Source organism: Bombus terrestris, chromosome 8, assembly GCF_910591885.1.
Source record: "Bombus terrestris chromosome 8, iyBomTerr1.2, whole genome shotgun sequence".
Classification (NCBI taxonomy): Eukaryota; Metazoa; Arthropoda; class Insecta; order Hymenoptera; family Apidae; genus Bombus; species Bombus terrestris.
In genome coordinates, this window is record NC_063276.1 from 617809 (window position 1) to 640726 (window position 22918).

The following is a 22918-nucleotide window of genomic DNA, read 5'->3' on the forward strand; positions in this document are numbered from 1 at the left end:
TTGTAAATTAGTAATAGAAAAAAGTAATAAATGGAAGATACATATTTTTTATATTTTTCCATAATATTATATTGTATTAAAGTTAAATGAAATACGATACAATACAATAAAAATTGAAATTAATCCGCTAACTGGAGAAGATGCGATTGATTCGTCATTTGGATAATAATTCTTTTATTTAGAGGTATCGTTTCATGTAAAAAGTGTTTAAACTTCATACTTAGATTTCTGTTTAAAGGGCAACTTCATTTATTTTCATTTGCATTATATTTTAGTTATATTATATTGTATTTCGTTTAATTTTAGTTTATATCGTGTTATAATTGATTTCGCTTGAATTGTATTGTATCGTATTTCATTTATTCTGAATTAGATTATATTTTGTGTTTCGAGTTCTGGCTGAATAATATAATAATGTTGCTTGATTGAGTTGTAACTCTGAAACACCTTGTATATCACGTGGAACGAGAATTTACGATTCAACGAACACGTTGAATCGAGACGAATTCAGCTAAACTCAATAAAAAGGAGACGTGGAAAGATCGGTCGGCCGAATGCGGAGGCGTCTGCCTGTTCCTTCTCCAAGAAAATTTGATTGATGAAGGAATTGATCTTCCCTTTTTGTTTCATGATTGATAAGATGTTTTAACCGATGGGACTCATGCACGAGAAATTTTAGTGTAAAAGTGCCTCGAGGTGGATTTTGATGGATAGAAGATTACATCATAACGTTATCAGGAAATTAATAAGAAACGTCAAGATATTATTTCTTAGAAAAATTTGAAAATCTCTTCCGAGGAAAAGAGAATTTTCAAAAGATAAATTATATATTACAAAAAACTGATAAGAACCAGCAGGAAATTAATTTTCAAAGAAACAAGAAAATTGTTAACTGACGAAGAAAAGACTTTGAGTAGTTACTTGGTGCAATATCCTTGAGAAATTAATAAACGTTCTTAAAAATTATTTTTTTTTTTTACGGAAGATAGAAGATTGACTGCGGGGAAAATATAAAACATCACATTACAATATTCCTTAGAAAAATAATTAAGAAAGAAATTAATAAATTGGTAATGGATAAAAGGACTTTGCGAGGTTCGCCAAAAGTGTAATTTAAAATTTAAATTCTTTTCTTTTTGAGATACACATATATAGATTATACTTGTAGTATTCATTAACTATTCATATTATATCTGTAATTTGATCGTGCAAGGATAAGAATTAATAGAATCGGTTACGTATTTCCAAGAATTTCTTCTACTTGCTTTATTAACACTTTATGCATATTTCAAATGTGAGATAGTAAATAACATTCAAGTAAATAGCTGTACCATAGGTACATAAGAGTCGATATTTCGTTCTACGCTCGATTTCCTTTATCGCAGATGGCGTAACCATTTCCTGTAACATTCTCGAGCTATTCGAGATGCAAGATGCAACTACGCGATCGGTCCGAGCATCTGTTGTCAGGTGGTAAACGCGAAGGAATCGCAATCCTCCGGGGATAGGCCAGTTTAATTGGAATTGATGCTGCAAGCCCAGCGCTACAATCGACACAGCTCTAACGCGCGTAACTAATTAACACGCCGGAGATAATCCAAGTGAATCGCGTCTAAGCAATAGCTCCCCCGTGATGTAGTCGATCGTACCACAATAGAGGTTATGAGAGCGCCAGAAATCGAACGTACCAAGTAAGAAGCATTATATTGGTTTATACTACTGTACAATTTTCTTATATTACTATATTACTACATTCCTATGTTCTATATTATAAATATAGTAATCCCTCGCACTCGTATATTAATTGGGTCTGAAGTAATAGTTACTTGATGTTAATTGATATTGACTAGTCGATACACATACATATGTATGTGTATACATATTTACTTATATATGCTATATACGTATACATATATCTTAACACTTCGTTATAATTTGTACACATATATTAACATAGTGAACGGTGGTTTAGATTAATTGCATTATTAATTATTATTTCATTGATAATCAACAACAGACAACGCTTGATGATACTTTGAGAATGTAACGTATCTTAAAAAACATAAAGTGAATCGAGCACGAGAATATGAATTTGATCGTTACAACAAATGGTTTTTGCGTCTTTAGTGCAAACGATGTAAATCGGGAAGATGTATCTAAATCGAGAGATGGCTGGAACTGTGACTGTAATCGCGTAACTTTGAACATAATAACTATAGAGTATAGATAAATACTTGCAGTAATAATAAGCGTACGAAGTAGAGTAATTTAAGTAGAATAAATTCTATAAATTGTATTAAATCTTTTTAGAGGAGATTAGTCATTGTATTTAATAATAATATATAATTTTGAAAATTGTTTAAATTCCATGCCTCTATTGGAATTTGTCTAATTAATTATACATTTCTCTGTGAAATTATACTTTCTGTAGTAAGCATCCTATAACAAGTCAATAATTCCATGCAAATTTGCATAGACAAATCGTGTATTCGCAGTGCATAGCCAAACTTCACGAAACCTTTCTACGCGTTTCCGAACAGCTACTAGTAATTTATTCAAATATCAAAACTGTTTGCACGAGAACACTTTGGAAGCAGCGTCGGATTTTCCTCGCAATTTCGTTTCAAATTCTGTTACAACATGAAATTCATATCGAAATTCACCGATTTCCAGAGCACCTTCCAAAGTTCGCGGTCTCTAACCGAGAATACAGCGATGCATGCAGAAATTTCGTTTATCCATCTTCTCCTCTTATCGTATCATGGATGTTCCACGCAACTAGGCCGATTATTATACGTATTTTATTATTAATTATTTATATTATCAGTCTCTTCGTTCGATTGATCGAAGCGTTAGAAAATTTTAATAAATTCCGTTAAATTCAAATTTTAGCGATTTATTAAAATTTATTTAAATTAGTATCTTTAGTAAATAGTTGAAGATTTTCTATATGTTATCAGACCTTTCCGTTTTTCTTTCTTTTCCTACATTAATCAATTCAAAGCTGCTTTGTTCAATTACGCGGACCTGTAAAATTAAATTTTGTCCCTCTGTGTTTCAGTTTATCTCGTGAGCCGATCTATTCGATCAGGACTATGCGTTATGTATTCGCGAAGATGTTTTGATATTGTACGAGGGGAAAAGCGAGCGGGAACAGACGAATCGACCAGCAACGAGGGGAAACGTTCGCGTGGATCGGGCCGCTGGTGGAGATAACGAGCTGCGGTACGCGGAAAACAGGAAGTTGGCATGAAAAAGTAGATACAAAATGAACTGTAGATGCCACAATAAGGTATTACAGAAATGATGGAAAGAAGAAAGGAAAAATTAAACGATGACGATGGCAGAGGAACAAACGAGAGGTTGGTTTATGGCAAAGAGAATAGATGGACTAATTATCTTTATCTATTAGCTACTTTTCTGTTGCATGATCTCTGAACTTGAATCGTTATTTGGATATATTATTCTCTTATTGATATTACCTCATTTTCTAAAAGTATTCTGACATTTCTGAACGTATGTTTGTGCTCACAAATTAAAAATTCCGAAAAATACAGAATGCGTATAATATGCGAAAATATTATATAAAATATTCAAAGTAAATCGCTTATCATGATATTTAGTAGATGAAGCAAATTTCTATTTAGATCCCATTTTCTTTAATTATTTTCATAAAAATGTAAATTGTCTAAACATCTGTAGGTCTACTCATCATCACGGTCAAATTAAAAAAATCTACTTCATATGGCCACAAAGAAATGTCGAAAACCATCGAAACACAGAACTCAAAAGAATGATAGTGAACGCTCGTTACGTATACGTATACACGAATCGCACGGTGGGTGCAGACACACCGTCTGTTCCGGTTCTGCCAGAGTATAATCGGGACACGCGGTAACACCGCGTAACGAGTTAGCACAACGAAGCCAAGCCAGGGGTCTTCGTGGCCCTGGCAGCTCGCAATCGATAGCCCGAGCAGCTAGAGGCGTGGGAGTCTGCAGCCTCTGGGGTAGAGCGAGGGACACAAAGAGACGTTGGACCGAATTTCCGCTGAGAAAAAGAGAGAAAGAGAGAGAAAGAGAGAGAGAGAGAGAGAGAGAGAGAGATTTAGAACTCTCTAAGAGGAGGCTATAAAAAGGGTAGAAAAGGAACGTGTCGAGTTAACGAAAAGCTTGGGACGCGAGAAGGTAGCATGATCCCCGTAGAAAGGCTGAAATTTTTCGTTCCTTGTGGGACTGGATCGTCAATTAGAGGATGTCCAGACTCGATGTGGCGTGGTCTGCGAAGAAGAGAAGGCTTTTCGAGCGTATAATAGGAGAGGGACGAGCCGGAAAGTCACGGAAACCTTTAAGGAAATAGGTCGAGAACCAATAAGTCGTTTAAAGGACCCTTTACGGTTCCGCTTGCCGGCCAGCAGATTTATAGAGATGCCTTTTAATCAAGCCTGACTTGAAACGTCTTCGTCTCTCTCTCTCTCTCTCTCTCTCTCTCTCTGTTTCTCCAGGTTCGTGATGAGTGGATGCTACAGTTTAGGCAGATTGTTCGTGCTGAATGTAGATTCGCATTAGGAGAGCGTAAACTAAGGTGCGATAACCTTTGATTGGAGGTTTAGTTGCATGTAGATTGGTATTTTGGTAGAGAGTTAAGAGTTTGAAATCTTTGGAATTTGTGGAGCTTTTAGCATTTAACATGTTTGAAATGTGACATTTGGAATTCGTAGAACTATTAGAGGATTTTTAAAGCGCTGAGTGTTTTAAGATTCAGGATTTCTGAAGATTTAGCTGGATGCAGGTAATAATTAGGGGTGAAAGTTTAGGACTTTGAAGCTTGGAATTTTGGAATCTAGCGCCCAGGATATTTCGAATTTTTAATGGGAGGATTTCTAGGATTTTGAAAGAAGTAGTTTAAAAAAAAAACCTATTTGATCTATATTTCTTTTATATTAGTCATCGTCATTCATAATTACGGAATGAGAACAGCTCTCAGAAGTGGGAGTAATTTTAATCAAAAAATTTCACAATTATTAGTTCCAGTAAATGTCACTTTTCACTTTAAAATTTCAGAATGTAAAATACGGGACGGTCTTGTACTTTCTTCTCGCCAAATCAATTCAACATTTCCCTTGCAAATCAGACCTCATACATGCACATTGCACATACATATGTATGTTCATCAGCCAAGGTCTCGTCCATATTTTCTGTTTCGAGGTACCGTCCACTTCTTCCGACCGAGCGAAGCGAGTATTCGTCGTGCAGTTGGAAAAACGAGCTTGGCAATTCTCGTGTTCGCGAGAAAAGTTCAAGTGTCTCGAATTAAATGCGTCTGCTCGCGCGAGATAACGAGCTCGTAACTATCTGCTTGTCGTGTCGACTGAATCTCTGCTAGACGAATAACAGTTACCTTGTACCTAATCTGCTTTCTTAACGTCAATTACACACATGCACGCACGCACGCACACGCGCACACACACTCCTTATATGTCCTAGTGAAAACTCCTTGCAGATGAATAGGTGGCAGCATTCCAATGTCGAGTTCGACTATCCTTATAATAGAATATTCAAATTACAAGTCGGTTGAAATTTCAGATGGTAGTCGTAAAATAAAATTTGAAAGAGTTTCTGTGCTTCTATGGCTGGAGGATGTCGCAGGAATACGAAACTTAATAGTTAGTAGTTACTCGGTTCGCGATATCTTGAACTTCGAGGTTTCAGTTATTAGCATTGTGGGAATTTTTCCTTTTTATCTTAGTTTCGAGGGAGTTTAGGAAGTTTCCAGGATTTTGTTGGTTTGTAACTTGTTTTTCTCTATTTTGAAATTAATCAATTCGAATTTGTAAGAATGCTAAGAGATCTTGAGAATTCTATAAGAATTTTAAGAATAAAATTATTAGTACCAGTAAGTAATTGAGGGCTTCTGATACGCGTTATATGCATGTTACATTCTTTTTTTAAATGAATTATTTCGAATTTTAGAGTACTTTGTTAATTACGATTATGAGCTTCGGAGTTGTCACGGTCTATAAATTATTATTATTAATAAGTAGTCGAAGATTTTCTTTAAGTAAAATTGAAATATAAAAATTCCAAAATCCTAGCAAGATAAATCTTACGTCGTATATACCAAACTCACTATAACGTTTCTATCGATAGTAGTTATTCGGATGAAGATCGAATTAGTTAACAACAATCTGAGCTATTTGAAAACATTACTGTACCGCGTGAAACCCGCTTTAATCAATTTACACCGAGAAATTCTATTTTCTTATCAAGTGTTTCGAGTTGGAGGACAGGCCGGAAGTCGAGAGAAAAAGCGGTGAGGCGGAGTTAAGGCGAAATTCCATTGGACTCTCTCTTCCGACTAACATTTCTTCTCCAACGTTTTACCACGGTCTCAATTCTATCCATTCGCTCTGCAACCTCACTCGATTTTCCCCGAACGATTTCGTCTATTTCTCGCTCTACCGTAAATCTCTTTTTGCATCAAAGCTTTTCATTTATGTATCCTTTATCGATAAAAAATGCGGCGGATTACTTTATTTTTATTATTGCATTTACATAATCAACTCCTTTATCGTTGATAATAACTACTTTATCCATTAACATTACAACTATCAATCACTAAAGTATGAAGTTATACTATTATGAAATTTTTATTATGAAATTATATTATTATAATTATTATATGAATATTTTAATAGAAATAGAATAAAATAGATTGAATTGATATTTCCAAACTACGTTATAAATCCACAAAGTTCCCGTAAAAAATTATAAATTGATCGTCTTATAGCTGATAATGACGAAGTTTATCTTGTAAAATAATAGTTAATAGTTAAAGCTTGTAATAACGAAACTTGTATCAGTAATAGTTAATGGTTGTTTTGTGAGGTAACAGTCAATACGGTTAAATTTTATAATAGTGTAGCCTATGCGAGTAATAATTAAATTACATTTTGTGGAGTAATAATTAATAGTTAAATTTTGTAATAAAAAAGGCTATGCTAATAACGATTAAATATTATTTTGAAGTTATAGCGAAGCAATAGTTAAAGCTTGGAATAGCGGAGGCTGCATCGATAATAGTTGAGGGTTGTCTTATGAAGTTTTAGATGTTTTATATTTAAATGGATTTATTTCGTTCTTTGTCGTTGTTGGAACTAATGGCAGCAATTATCGATGTTAGAGGTGGTCTCTTAATTATCAAAAGCGTCTAATAGCTCGGTCGTTTCACAGTCCGTCGCGATACTAATGAACGTTGCTCTTTAATTCGTGCATACGCGTCCCACTAGAGTTTCTGTCTCCCTCTTTCTTTATCCGTGCCCTGATTCTTCATGTTTCTAAAGGAACATCGTGACGTTGATGGTCGACGTCTATTCTTACACATGGATTATCCTATAATCCCTACTTCTGACTGTTGTCAATATTTTTGTGACGTTCAATCTTTTCTTATTCGTGGTTTCGAGTGGATCTACTCGAGTGTCAGACTGTCTTCCGTCTCTTTTTATAGATTCCCCTTGATGTTGGTGGTTGAGGAGGGTGTAAAATAGTACGTAGGGTGAGTTTTGTGAATGGTATGTAGTGGTTTTGCAGTTTTGCAAATAATGATACGTAGACGTAATTTTAAAATCAAGAGGGATTAAGGAAGTGGGGTAAACAAAATGGGCAGAATTGCGTGAATTATGAAAATTGTGATCGATACCCTGGAGAAACTGCAGTGATTTCAGTGATTGAAAAGCTGGAAAAATTGTGAAGTTTACAATTGATATTGAAGATAAAAAATGAGAAGGATTGCAATCAACAAATTTATGATTAAGAAGGTAAGATAAGATTGTGGAGATTGCGAAATTTGGCATTGAAAGAGGAGAAAATAGGGAGTGTTGCAAGAATTATGAAAGTTCTGATTGAGAAAAAATTGGAAAGTTTCTGATCGAGGAAAAATTTGCAAAGTTTCTGATTGACAAAGTAGGACGGTGGGAAAGATTATGAAAATTATGAAGTAGTTGCGAAGCTGGAAAGGGAAACTGTTTCAAAGTTTGTCATTGAGCCGCTATAAAAAGGGAACGAATTTTGAAATTGAGGAAATGAAGAAATGGAAAGAGTCGTGATTATGAAATTTGTGACTAGCAAAATGGAAATAGGAAAAGAATCGTAATATTTCTGTAATTGAAAGAGTGGAAATATGAGGCTGGTTACGAAGATTATAATATTTATGTTTGAGAAAATAAATGTTGCGAAGAAAAGTGTTATAAAGTTGAGGAACTACGCTAATGGGGAAAGGATCACGAAAAGGATGAAACTTTCGGCTAAGGAATCGAAGAAATAGAAGCATAATAAATCGGAAAACTTACGATTATACAGGGAAACTTACGAGCTTCGTGAAAATTGATACATCGATATGCAAAATTCAAAATCGATAAGTTAACAATTTCTTTAAAAGTACGTTAAATTTTAACATACGTATACGTCTAAGTAGAGACGTAGAGAGTATCTTTCGAATATTACAGGAATTAAAATCAGGCTAGCTTAAAGTTATTCAATTTGAAAACTTATTTGTTATTCGGTAAAAGTTCAATGGAAATTTAAATTTCTATGAAGTTGAATGTAAAAGAAGCGATAAGTAAAAATTTTCTAGTATTATAGCGGGCAGAGGTAGTTTCTCGATACTACTTATACACGTGGCGAAGTTTTGCAATTCTATCGCTATGAAGCGAATATCACTGAATTTGTATACGGTGTAAACCGTAAGCCGTAAACTTCTCTAGACTGATTATTCTCATTGTGGTTGGCACGATCTAAAGTCATCTTGTTTCGAGTAATGTGCTTCTGAAGATGCATTTACGCAATTGCATTATATTTTAAATGTTTTAACTTAACGCAACTAAATATTTCCATATTTCCTTATATAAACCTTATATAAAAACTGTAGAAGCTGAAGATTATCAATATTTCAAGATTCTCGACGAAATTGCAGTTCACCAATAGTATTGGTACTTTTAATCGAAGACCTTTAAATATTGACGATATACTTATATCGATAGTCTGAAGGCATCCTTAAAGGAGCGTAAAAATTATTCGTTTTGACTGATTTGCTAATTGCATTTTTAATAATTCCAAAGTCGCAAACCGTAGAAGTTTTAGAGGAACGTATTGTACAATCCATTCGTCCTGTCTGATTTGTTAACTTCGGTTCTTAATAATTCCATAATCAGAAACTGTTCAAAGGAATTTAAAAATCATTCATTTCTTCTCGCGTACTAATTTTAGTCTTGACTGCGTTCCTCGGATCCACTGTTTTCTCGAAAGTTCCTAATCTTTCGTTTATAACCGATCATCCCCTAACCTTCTCTTGTTGAACTGAGTTGCGGTTGAAAAAAAAAGGGAGTCGCGATGGCGCGTGTCGAGGTGAACGGGGTTTGGCAGTGTTATCGTTCGGGCACGCCTAAAGTTTCCAGCTTTACGGGCCGGCTAAAATCGAGAGGGAACATTCAATTAGGGCTTATCGGTTCTCGAGGCGAGTTTTTATCGCGTTTGATCGCCCTTTATTCGCGTGTACGCTCGACCCTGTTGGCCCGCGGCTTTTCCACCCTTATCTCGACGCTCGTACCTCATTTGCGAACGAGAAGCTCTTGCAGCGTGCCGCTCCGAGGATAAAAAGCCTGCTTCTATGCCTTCCTTCTTCTAATCTCTTCCTCTCTTCATCCTTATCTCTTATCCATCCTTTATTTTCTCGTTTCTTAAACGATAATTACAAATACCAACAGTTTTATCTTGGTATTACTCTAGCGAAAATTATCCACGCGTGCACCAGTGTCTATTATTTCTACCGAATGTATTTATTTATTTATACAACGTGATTAGTTTATTGAAACTACAGCGATTTATCGCGTATTATTAAGTGTAAATGTTCTGCTAATTTAAAAAGATTAAGAATGTTTTCGATATTTCCATTCATTTTCCATTGTAAATAACGTGTTTATGTATATAGGATATATATATATGTATCGTTCATTTAATTCCACCATTCTTTCTCATATGTTTCCCACACTTAACGATTAATACACTTTCATTCTTCTAAACAATCATTGATTCTCGATTTTATCGAACAATCCTTCTAAACAAATAGAAATTCAGCGGAGATTTATTTCACCCTCCAGATACTGTAACGAGAAAAAAATTCTTTAGAAATTTTATATAGTAGTATATTTTATTGCTTGCTCTACGGCATTGCAAACAGGTTTACATAGTTCTGCGTATTTCTAGCTACAAACATGCTACCTTGAAATTTTATATATTTTTGCATATTTATACTTCGGAGGTTTTACATATTTTTACATATTGTACTTTGGAAATTTTATATATTCTTACATATTTTTGCGTAGTATACTTTGCGTGTATCCACACATTTAAATTATACAATTATGCAACAATTATACAACAAAGGTGTATACAAATCCACGGTCTAATCGTAATTTACTCGAAAAAGACAATGCTATTGTCTGTGATAAACGATCTGAGAACCGAAAGAACTTTCGTAGCCGCCTATTATTTACTCCCCTCTCGCGACTGATTAAATTGCTCCATGATTACGATCGCCAGTTATATAGCGCTATTGTTACCACCTCTTGCGATTAATCGTTCTAGGTTCTTCGTCGTTTTGGATTGTCTCTTGTTTGGAAGCACCTCTGAGAGGGAATGATTTGGTTGGTTGGTGTTTAGCGTGTTGATGTTGGTGATAAGACGGAAGAGGGTTGGCGAAGCATTAGAGGAATTTACAGCGAACTGATACTTGACTTTTGTCTTTCGTGTTCATTTTATGGTGGATGATGAGGAAAGATCGACACGTGGAAATATCGGGTAACGATGAATCGGCGTTGATGAAAAATAACGATAAATATATTAATAATAATTTGATTAATTGAATATTTTTTATGGAATTCTTTTGACAGAATACTGTTCTTGGAACGACTTCAACGGTGAATGTATTTGTATTGTATTTATGGATAATTTTTGTCAAAATCTCATGTAAATTCATGTTCTGACTGGACAATGTACAGATTAGAAAATTTAACGATGTCATTGTAACGTGAAATGCACATTTACTTTTGATATCCTTTCCTTCGATCAACCAAATTTTTTTTTAAATCTACGCTTAATATCATCGTACAAAGGACACTCGTTAATCGATTTATTTATTTGTTTAGATGTAGCGGTGCGCTGGAAGTTAACAAGAAAAATGGCTAGTTGTTTCTTGAATCTTCCGCGGTAATAGATGACGGAGGATTAAATCCCAAGACTATCCGGTTTATCTTTTTGCTAGGTAAGTCGAGTCCCATTTGTTTCCCTCGCCTAGGTGGATTGAATTCGCCAAGTTTAGTGTAGAAAGGTGAGTTAAGTTTTATTTATATAGAAAGGCACTCTGTTAACATTAAGATTTAAAAAGAATAAGCATAGTATATAAAATTGTAATCTAAAATACAATTTTCTTGGATAGTATTATTGGTAAAGGCCAATATATAATATTCAAATATTCCCGAAACAAAACCAAGGAGTATACCGCTGCTTGGCATTGATAGCGGCACGCCTTAAAAAAACGTACATTTTAAAGGATAGTCATTTTAAAATTTATGTCTTTGGAAATACAGAATACAGGGCTTATTAATCTAACAGCTCCTGAACAGATCGTCGTCATTATTATTATTATCAATATCATTACTATAATATTGCCGAAACAAAATTTATTCCGTTTCAATAAAATTCAAATTTCTGCCACTGATCCACACAGTTTATCCTAAAGAATAAGCAAAAAGCAAATTAAAAACGCATCTAGAAACAAGTAGTACCTATACATAGAAGCGATTAGGACGAATGGTTTAATAAAGAATTCACGAATATTTATATCCGACCAGTTCGTTTTATTTTTACTCGTAAAACACAGGGTCGGGAAAGTTTGTGCGGAAAAATTTATGGCACGCCCTGTATAAATAAATTAAGAGGGATCAGGAGGGGGTAGTTTGCGCCGTCCGGAAGTTTTCGGTCGCAGACAGCCCAGCGATACGATAGGATTTCCAACGTATCGCGCGATATATAGACCTGCCCTTAACTTTTGAACGTTTCGAGGCTAGGTTCTCGCGTAACATCCACCTTTGGCGACGCCTTTCACGGCGAGCGCATTCGAACGGAAAGAATGGTAGAAACTCGATAAAACGCCGCGAGAAAATATTTTCGAACGACACGGTTTTCCATTCTGACCACCCTACTTTATTCCGATCGAACCACCCTCCACGTCGGCTCGTAACTTTCCTCATTTCCTTGCGTCGTCGAAACTGTGTTCGCGGTAACGCTTCGAAATAATGTTCCCTTCGTCGATTAACTTCTTGATTTTACTGGGAATTTTCTTTATGGAGGTGTTTCAAGAGAATTATTTCGAGAACGAAAGGAAAGTTCTTGAAGGATATTGGAGACGAAGATGGAGGTTTGCGACGCGAAACTTAGATTCAAGGAGTTCGTTTCGCGATCGTCAGCCCCCGGAACGATGGAAAATAAAAATTGGATGTATTTTTATGCTGTTTTATTCAACTGCGCACCAAAATAGATCGAATAAATTCTTTTTTTAGTAGGCATTGAAATTGTTAGTACAAATACATACAATTTTATTTAAGGGTTCCTGATTGGTTTAAACGTTGCACGTATTTTTAAAACGAATAGGACAAACGGATTTTCAACGTTCGAATATTTCGAAATATTTGAATATTACGTGACCGTGGTCAAAATACGCAGTTTTAGTTGCAAACTAATACACGCTACGGTCATTTTTCTACGAAATCTACGTAAAGCTCGAATAAATCTTTCGAATTAAAATTTTGCGCCAAAAATGTTCCTTTCTTCTTAAAATAATTCGCAATAAGCACTTCCATAAAAGAATCCTTGATAAAATCAAGTGTTCGATTGACTAACGCATATTGTAATCTGCGAGAAGCCTGTGTGGCATCTCTTACTTGTAAAAAAAATCCATTGTCTCGTTCATTCAGGTAGATGGTATAGGCAAAAGTCAAGAAACAATTAACCGATGTTTATTGGCATTTATATTCTTCTCTACACAGCTGACGATAAACACACCAACGACACCATCTTCTAACATTATTAATAAATATTTAAGAAGATAAATTGCGCTTAAATTCTATATTACATTCTGTATTCTCTTTGCTACGGAAAACATTTCCTAGTAAAAGCGCAAAATTTTCCAACTGTGGCACTTACAGTGCTTTCTAAGAGCATTCTTCAATTTAATCTTCTATCTAATCTTTCGTTTAATTTTAACTTAATTTTCTAAAATTAAATACCGAGCATTAAATTCTTCTAAACCCTCTTTAATTTATCCTGGCGGAAATTTAAACGCCACATGGAAATCATCTAACCACGGAAAAACAGAAAGGTGATTATAGACGTACAATATTTTTCTTCGCAGGTTGGAGGATTTTTGTAACGTAACTTTCGGTCGCGATTCTCGTCGCACTTTCAAAGCGGTTAAGGCTCGGCCGACGATTTTTTGGTCATGAAAAAAGAGAGAGAGAAAGAGAGAGAGAGATAGTAGGGGAGAAAAGAAAGGATGGCAGGACAAAAGGTAGAAAAAGGGATGAAAGCGTGGGAAAAAGAGGGGTGAAAAAAAGAAAAACAACGAGCGACCACGCGACGAACAATGGCGTAATGAAGAGTCCGCGCTTTACGCGCGCGATACCCGCCCGTGAAAGCCGTAAGAGGATTTTCGTTCAGTCGGGAAAAATGCCTGGCCAGAAATTCAATATTCAGCCTGCTCTTTGTTCTCATTAAGGGACGAACAACGTCAGTTGTAATTAAGGTGAAAACTGTGAGAATCGCGAACGTAAATAGGCTTTCTGATAAACTTCGTTTTCGAAACGAGTCGCTTTACTTCTTCCATGGTTTCACCCTTGTCTTTACGATCTTTTTCTTTTTGCGATAAATGGTGGTTTGTGGATGATCGAATTAGTCGCTATTAGTTATCGCATTACGCGCAGAAAGATTTCGCAGTCTACAAAGATCGATATAATATAGCGTTAATGTACTTTCATACGACGAGAACGATTTAACGCTATGAAAATAAAACGTAGAAGCGGAGAAAAAAAGAAACTCTTAATAAGAATACGTAGAAATATTTTTGACAACTATCGCACGTATTAAACTTTCAAATGGTCGATCCACGATTTTTGGAATTTTCCACAATTGGCAAACTATTTTCCTACTATTTTTAAAATTCCATAACTCATAGCACGTTATATCAACTATTTATCATACAATTCCTCTGGCATTCCTTACTTCCATAAAAATTCTTTCTTCCCTATCTCGAAGAAAATAAAATAAAACAGAGAATCTGAAATATCCGATTAGCCGTCTTTTTCCTACCGGCATCGCCATTCGACGAATTCTTCAGAACCGATCGATTATTTCGAATTGATGAGACGTTGAATGCTCGTGGAAAGCTCGTCCACCGTTAATGGAGTAGCGTAAATAAATAAGACGAAAGATACGGCTGGATCCCGTGGATGAGGAATCTTAATGCCTGGCCCATCGAAACGTTTGCTCTTCGCTGTTGTCGATCGATCGAGGAGCATCTTGAAAGATTTAACGATCTCGCGGAGTGAGAAGGATCGAGAAGTGTTAAAAGTCTCTCGAAATGTTGCAGGATGAGGGAAAAGGAGAGAGGGTAAGAAAGGGTTGGTGAAATAGATGGATGGAATAAGGCATGGCAACACGCAACAGGCAATCAGGTCAAGTTGAGATGTTTCAAAAGTTCAAGAGCCTCGAACTTCCGGTAAACTGGTGTTCAAGAAAGGAAAAGACACGTAGATACGTACAATATTTACGTGAGACGTAGCCATGGGATCAACTTGAATATGCACTTATAAATCCGAATCGAATCCGACATGGAAGGTCCACTGCGTAGGGTTATAGGGATACTATTCGTATCTTTACTGTAAATTTTTATGAAATTTCGTATTTTCATTGGACAGAACCGAAGAAACGCAACTCGCAGAGAAATTTGTTTCATCGGCTAAACATTCTAAAGAGTACGAAAGACAAATAGCTTATATAAGTTAGCTTACATAAATTGACGTTTAGATAGATAATAAATGTTTCAAATAAGGAACGATACTCGAACTCTATGATTGAATGTAACAACGGCCAATGATAGTTGACACTTGTGAAATATATCAATTTGGAAAAGAATTTTTTATACATTATTGCGTAATAATTTAGTCTACAAAAATATGTATCCTATGTTGATATAAAATAAATCACGTAAAAGGGAATATTTGCGGAAGTTTTTGTGAAAGGACACGAATGATATTTCTCTCCGTTTTTTACGTTTCACCGTGTAAAAAGCTCGGTGATTTTACATACAAAGAGGGAGAATAAGTTATTCTTCGAAATGGAATAAACGGGCGATAACGTTTGAGGATTTGAAATAGAAGCTCTGCTGACGGTGCTTTCATTAATCCAAGTGACTTTTATTCGGTACAGTCTTCAAAATAATGCATCGATGTATTAAGAGGATACAGCTAAATATAGCGGAGGGAATGATTGACCCGAACAAAGAAGCACGACGGAGAAGCGAAATGTAACAGAGCAAGGGAAAATGGATCGTCTATTGTCAGACACGTTTCGAACCACTATGACCGGGACCTACATATTCCCTCCGTAACTCTTTACACATGCGTTATTTCGATAACTATTTCGAATAGAAGTTGTTCGGATTAAGTGGCAATCTAGGAAAATTCGAGAATCGTTGAAAATAACATAGAAAATAAATAGATATTGATTTATACCCTATTTGTATTGTAAAATATTTAATTCTCTGCAAATATTAGACTCACTTCGAACTTTTTATATTCTGTGTAATTTTATGGAATCTTTGTATTCACAGAAAATTTGGTCTACCCTTTGAAAATTTTTTTATAGAAACTTGTGTATTTCTTCCTTCATTTCGATATTTGAGATATCAATATACTTCATGTTTAATATTTTTTAGGATTTAATTTTTGGGACTTGTAACGATTATAATTTTCACATATATTTTATATAGCCATATAGAATTCCTATGAAACTTATACAACGTCTAGTCTATTTTTTAGCAAAATCTTTTTCTGTCCATGCATTTAAATTGCTAACTTTAACAGTTAAGAACGGAAAGCGATATTAAAATAAGTAAACGATTTTAGTTCGCTAGAGTTTGGAAGCTCAAAATAGTACGTTATAATAGTAAATTTTGGAAAGTTCGAAAATAATTATTCTCCTTTACTTAAATCTCGCAAACACCATTCCCAAAAATACCATTATCCTCTAATAATGGTCTACGCGATTGGCACGAAAATCTAAAGAATCTCCGGAAATTCCTCTCTTTCTTCAAACTACCACTTTTATCGAGTCCACGTTCAAAGAACCTCGAGACAGCGATGCTTCGTGTATCCAGGGAATCTCGTTTCCCTCGCAAAAGTCAGGAATAATAACAATATTCTTGCGGGAAAGGAGGAAAACTCATAATTTCTCGCGCAAACCGGCAACCAATTACGTTAAAAGATCCGAGAGCTGCGAGATTCTCCTTGACTGTGGAGGAAGGCGAGGGAAATAAAACAGAAAAGAGGACGAAGAAACGAGGAAAAAGGAAAATAAAGGTGGAGAAGGGTCGCTGGAAGGAAACTGCGTGCTGGAATACGACAACTATAGGCCGGCTTCGTCGTTGATGAATTATCTATGCGCGAGTGACGCCTGCGCCTTTACGACGAGTAAAAGCGAATTTCACTGACGAATCGACAGACTTGTCCTTTGCGTCGGATCGACTCCGCAGACGCTTCTTTCACGCGAGTATTTTTGTTTCGCGAGATAAAGACAGTCGGGGATGAATTTATAGACGAGGGTGAATTTGATGGATAGGACGAAATGGAAATTGGTTTTGCGAAGATTTTGTAACAGTATTTGTGGAAAACTGGGGTTAGCTTCTTACGTAGCGCTTCTTTTTCTTTCTAATTTTCTTCCAGCTTGGTTAGGGTTTTTTTTAGGGATCGCCAAGAGAAATGTATATAGGATTAGGAAGCTTTCAAGCTTTTAATTTAGAGATTTCTATCTTTTCTTTTCATGGTTGAGATTTTTACAGGCGCATAGAGTGTGTAAAGTTTAAAGGATCAAGAAATGTTTGTTTTCATAATTTCTTTTCCTTCATTTGTCAGATTAAGATTTTTGGAGATATATGAGAAAAACCTGCGGTTAGTTAATTTCTTATGTAGCAATTTTCTACCTTTCTAATTTCCTTTATATATGGTTAGGATCTTTTAGGATCTTTATTCCGAGAGAAATGGCTGTACATAGGATTAGAACGCTTTTAATTTAGAAATTTTTATTTTCTATCCCTTACTTCTTTCTGATGGTTGGGAATTTTTCGAATCATACGAGAATAAAATTTAAGGAGTTGGGAAATTTTTACTTTTGTAATTTCTCTTTTTTACTTGCCAGTTTAGAATCTTTGGGGATATATGAAGAAGGTATGTGGGTATGTACGGTTTTAGGAATTTGTGAGAGAAATGTATATAAGATACTAACAATTTTTATACTTTATACCGCTTAAGGATAACATTCGGTTAAAAATTTCTTATTTATTCTTTGTAGCTTCTTCTTTTATTTGTTAGGTTAACATTCTTTGAAAAGAGACAGCAGACGAGCATATAAATGAGAAAAGTCTTTATATCAAATTTAGTTTGTAATTATTACTCTAAATAAACGCTAGAATGTTTTTAATATAGGAAATATATACGATGAAATACTTAACTTTTCTTCTCCACCGTTCTTGTAATTGTTATTAAAATGTTTTCTGTTTTATTCTGTTATATTCGTTGCTTTGCTCTTTTCCCATTACGGCTGTTAGGGTTCAAGAAATTCGATTTGCCTGTTGTTATAGTTTTAGCCGTTTGCTTGCCTGAATGCATAATATGTGTGCTATCTTGTTAAGAATGTACAAAACGTACACCCGTGGGATACATCTTTATTTATGCGAACCGCTTGTCTGTACTGTCATGCATAAGAAAATTCTTCTACTACCGTATTTAGATTGTTACTTATGAAAAATAACGCGAAACACAGTTAACGTTGTTATGAGAAATTCAGCCTACTGATATAGATCTTAATTTAATTTATTATTATTATATTATATCATACTATATCGTAGTATTATTTAAATTATCATTTGAATACGATATTTCGACTAAATTATTATATATTGTATCATTATGCGAAGAATATTCCAAAAGTAAGATACTGATGAAATAATTAGAAGGTAGAAAATTTTGTAGACAATAGCGATCCAGCGAGAATATTTTAATAGTAGTTTCTTCTTATTATCTTTGTAGTTTGATCGCATCCTTAGAGTTTAAAGATTATCGCGTTACTGTGCTTAGAGTTTACTTTAGAATTCGTAAATGATGATATCGCGATGTTTAAACTTTGCAGGCTTTCGTATCGTTACATCTGAACTTTAAAAGTTGAAATATTATGAATATTATCGATGTAAAATCATTATCGTTAACATTTGATAACGATTCATCGAAAACTCCACAAAAATTCTTTATTTCCGATTCTGGATTCTATTCTGGTTTCGAAAGAGTCTACGTTCTAGAGTTTAGAACAGGTATCGATCAGAAAGTATTAAGAGAGAAGATAGCGAGGATACTGGGCAGATCGGTTTTTCGGTTGTAAAATGTGACTCGATAAAAGCAGTTTCGATCTGTTCGTGGGTAAAAGCGTGTTTCGCTGACGAATCGACGGGCATAAAACGAGCCGGACGAGCCAACAAAGACGGGACATTTATCGAAAGCTGTTAACACGGTGAACGGGACAACCGGGACGAAATTACTTCGCCTCGCGCCCATCGTGAAAAGTTAAACGTCGATCTACTCGATTCCCGATATTCTATGAACGATAGAATCTTGTCCCATGTTCCACAGAACCAGATAAGATAAAATCCGAGAGAAAATTTGAATTAGTTAATGAGATTTTAATTTTATATAAAAATCAAATATTACTTAATGAGACCTAAATTTCATACCAAAATTAAATATCACTTAACACGTTCAATAGGGGTATCGCTCGAATACATACACACGTTTCTTCCATGTATGTATCGACTTCGCATTGAACGTGTTAATGATATTTAAATTTTATATAAAAATTAAATATTAATTAGATTATAATTTTATATAAAAATTAAATATTAATAAGATTTAAATTTTATATGAAAGTTAAATGTCGATTAATGAGATTTAAACTAAATATAGAAACGACATATGTTAACTATAGTGTTGGAATTTCTTGGAAAATTTATATATGAGAACTTGGATAAGTGGAATCGTTTTTTAAATAATTCTTGAAAGATCTTTTCGCTGGAATCATTTCTCTGGAATATTTTCGAATATTTAAAGAATTAGCAAATTTCTGATAACATAGTCCTTTTATAGTATGAAAGGGTAAACGAGGATTTGAATTAATTGGTGAAAATTAAAAAATAGTAGATTTTTTTTGGCTGCCGCGGAATAATTTTTGTTAGGAATAATTTTAAATATATGTTGACTAATGAAAAAAGTTACCGAACTGATAAACACAGTCCGTTATTCGAAGGTATGGAAGCGTAAACGAGTACTTGGATTAATTAGTGAGATTTATTGAAAATATATTTCTTAATTGGTATGGACAAATTTCCTCGGAATTTTTGAGTAAACGTGAAATATGAAATTAGTGATAAAACCATTGTTTTCGATAATCAAGGATTTAAATTAAAAAAAACAAAATTGTTTTGCCGAATAAACTGAGTCGTGTGGCAGGTGTGTATGTTTCATGCGATTGATTAGGGTATATTGTTTTATGATCATTTACACTTTTACAGCTTTTTCGATGTGATTTGTCGGTAAGAAGGTGCTTGGTGAGACGAAAATAATTTCCTTTAAACATAGTACTAAATTAAGTTTACCGACATCAACTGCAGTGACTGCGATTAATTTCATTTATCGACTACGTTTCGTTTACTAGTAAAAATATCGAGTTATCGATCCTAGTCAGGGCAAGGGGTAAATAATTAATAGTAGGGAAACGTTCGCTTGTTGATCGAATTGCATCCGATATTCAAATACTTGTGCATCGTGGTATAGGTATTAATCTGTTAACCGAAAAAGATAGATTATCTCGTTACTTAGATTTTTATAATATAATATAATATAATTTCTTTGTTTATAAATATCCTATACTTTATTGCTCCGTTTCATTTTTTTACATTTTCACTTAAACATCGCGGAAAAACGACACAATAAGTACATTTTTTCCCATAATTTTCCAAATCATCGTCAAAATCTTTGGTAACTGGTGGAACGCGATAAAAATCGTCTGGGTGTTCCGGGATCATATGCACGAGGCCATACCGTGTGTTCGTGTATGCTAGATGTGTACGAAATGCCGATGGTTGTGGTGGCCGGTGTGGCGCATCGATTCGGAAACGTTCGAAAAACTTTTCTTTGAAAACTCGAGTCGCGTAACTTGCTACTTACCTTGGCAGCGATCGCCCCGTATCAAGCCAGTCCTCAACTTCCCACAGTCGTATCGCCGGGCATATCGCCTCACCGACGCGTAACAAACTTTTCCTTCGGCTCCTCGAATTGTTCCGATCCAATCTTTACATAGATAATTCCTTCCTTTCTCTTCAAATAAAAGATCTCGTAAAACTTCGTTTGACCGCGATCGTTACATAGAAGATTCTTCCTTTTCTCGTCTAATTAAAAATCTCATAGAAACCTGAGCTCACAAGTACATCAGGAGCTTCTTAATTATACCTGGCTTCCTTAAAATCTTTTGTAACTCGCTTCTTTCGGACGGATCTGGAAATCTGTCTGATTCGAATCTGATGTGCAAGAGACACTTACAGAATCCTCTCAGAGAACACTTATAGAGTCCTCTCAGAGAACACTCGTAGAATCCTCTTAAAGTACGCTTCTTATTTAGAAGTAGCCGAAGCTTCTCTTATTTCTCATCTCGTACTGTCGCGAGTTTTTTCCCGAGACACAGGGATCTTCGTTTCGATAAGTCGATCAACCGTGCACGTCTCGGCTATTTCGCCCTTCGCCACCACCTTTCAGATGCGATCGAGGAGCCCGGAGCCTGTTCGTCGTTTACATCGATCCGCGACCCTGTCATCTGTTATTCGTCTCAAGCAACCGGTTCGACCATCGAAATCTTCCTCCGACGAACAATTTACTTCACCAAACTGGTTTTTCCCGGTAGAATACACGGGCTGTATCGACGAGAAAGTTAAATCTTCCGGAGAATCATCTCCGCGAGCCCGTACAAGTAGGAAGAGCCAGGAAGAAACGAGCAGATCCAGGGAGAGACGAGATGATCCAACGGAGGTTCCACTGGAAGAGATCTTGCTTCAGAAGCTTGCCACGTTGCTGCACGTTGCTTGCAGCATCCTCCGAGTATGCTAGTCGCGTGTTCGAGCCACGATGATGCTTCTTGCAAAAAGATTCTCGCGTTTTTAGCGATTGAGAGTCGACGACGAGGACGAGAAGATGATTTGGTGGACTTGTTGGGTCACAGACGCGATATCGTCGCGGTTTCAAGGGTCGAATGGAATGCTTCGTCACGACTGGACGGGGAACGGCGTTCGTCGAGTGCCGTGGAAACTGTCTGCCGTCCATGAACAGCGTTGCCGGCACGGACGCACCCCGTAGAAGGGTGCAGAACGCGCAAACGTAGTAGAGAAGGAGGTTGCTGCGCCAGCGCGGCCTCGTGTGGCCAGATCGCCGCATGAAGGAACGCCGCAGCCCCGTTTCAGCAGCCTCTCCTGCCGCTTCCACCCCTTCTAACGTTACTCCCCCACCGTAAACGTAGCGTGATTCCTCTGGTAGACTGTCTTCTTCGTCTCCTCCGCGGCCAATGGGTCGTCGAAGGCCGAGGCCACGAGCCTTCTTCCGTTTAGGGCTTTTTCGAGGTTAGATTTCGTTCGAGCGGATGGAACCAGAGGATCTCGCGTCGTGTGGAACGCTTGATTAGCTTTTACAGTCGATGATTCGTTTCGGCTTTTTGGTTACTTTGGTGCTTAGAAATTTTGTACATGATACGGAGATTTGCACGTTATTAGTTTTATTTCTAGGAATTCCTTTGTGCAATTTGAAGGTTGAAAGATGGCGAAGATTGTTTTAATCGAAACACGTTGATAGCTTTTTTCTAATTATTTGGAAGAACGAAAGTTTTGCGTTTGGTTGTAGGAATAGTTTTAAGGGGTTTGGATAACATCGAAGGCTGTTAATGGAGATTTTTGGAATACGAACGAATTAATGGTTTTTTGTGATTTGTCGGAACAATGAATTTTATTCGATATTCCAATATCTTTCTAAATATTTTCTTATTCGAACTTTCAAGCTACCGAGCTTTAACACGAGTAATATCTTCTGCTTACTAATACTAGGACAAATTCCACCATTTTTTAAACAAATCTTATCCGCTCGGTTAGAAGACAAAGAGACGATAAACAACCGGCGGTGTATCGAGCCTGACGAACAGAAAGTCGATTTAATTGTTCAAAAAGTCGGACAAACGAAAAGTTTCTACCGAAATATAACGTTCCGTACAAGGTAATTCGCCGCATCCCTCCTCTCTCTTCTCTTTTCCTCGTTTAGTTCGAAGTGCCTACGACGTCTTTTTTTAATTTTTTCTCTCGACGAAGCCAGGCGTTGGAATTTCAAAGAACTCGTCTTTGTACCTTCGACGATTGTGGTCCCTTTATTTTCTGCCCCTTTCATGCTCTCCGCTCTTTCAAATTTTCCCCGGAGAGAGAGGGAGAGAAACGAAGGGAAAGGGGGGAAAGAAGGAAT

At 35.9% G+C, this 22918-nt stretch overlaps 1 protein-coding gene and 1 long non-coding RNA gene across 5 annotated transcripts in view; one reads left to right on the plus strand and one right to left on the minus strand.

Moving 5' to 3' along the window:
* Positions 1-21967, minus strand: part of LOC100645449 (potassium channel subfamily K member 18) — a 32285-nt gene extending 10318 nt beyond the window's left edge. For all 4 annotated transcript variants that reach the window (XM_003397094.4, XM_048408035.1, XM_048408034.1 and 1 more), the window contains exon 1: positions 20597-21967. The gene's annotated coding sequence lies outside the window, so the exon portion shown is untranslated. The remainder of the gene's footprint in view (positions 1-20596) is intronic.
* LOC110119493 lies at positions 70-15242 on the plus strand. The gene is made up of 3 exons (XR_002307965.2): positions 70-1691; positions 3062-3362; positions 11201-15242. It is a non-coding gene; the product is annotated as an uncharacterized LOC110119493 (long non-coding RNA).
* Positions 21968-22918: the final 951 nt, after the last annotated feature.